Genomic DNA, 400 nt, shown 5'->3' with positions numbered 1-400 from the left:
TAATTTAATTTGTATGCATGTATTTTTTACACATGCACAATTACTTTAAATTTATACTAAGAATTAAAAACTTTTTTTATTGTTATTTATTTATCATTTAGATGAACGTATTAGACTGGAATATAATTTTTGAAATGTAAAATGTCATTATTAATTAAGCGAAACTAAAAAGAGTTCTAGAGCGCTAGGCGCAACTTTATTTATTTTTTTTTGTAATTGCGACGACAGTTAAGTAATTAAAAAAAATATGAAGTTTATTGTAGTAATTTAAGTGTGCAACATTATTTTGCTAACTCGGAATTAAAAAAAAGCCAGGTAAAACTAAAACCATATAGAAAAAAATGCCCCATAGATATATTGTTTTTTCTCACGTCAAATTCCCAGGCGCGCTGAGCGGTGC

This window comes from Rhagoletis pomonella, unplaced genomic scaffold (assembly GCF_013731165.1).
Source record: "Rhagoletis pomonella isolate Grant_MI unplaced genomic scaffold, Rhpom_1.0 Rhpom_scaffold_00007, whole genome shotgun sequence".
In the NCBI taxonomy this organism is placed as follows: Eukaryota; Metazoa; Arthropoda; class Insecta; order Diptera; family Tephritidae; genus Rhagoletis; species Rhagoletis pomonella.
This window is presented reverse-complemented; position numbering follows the sequence as displayed.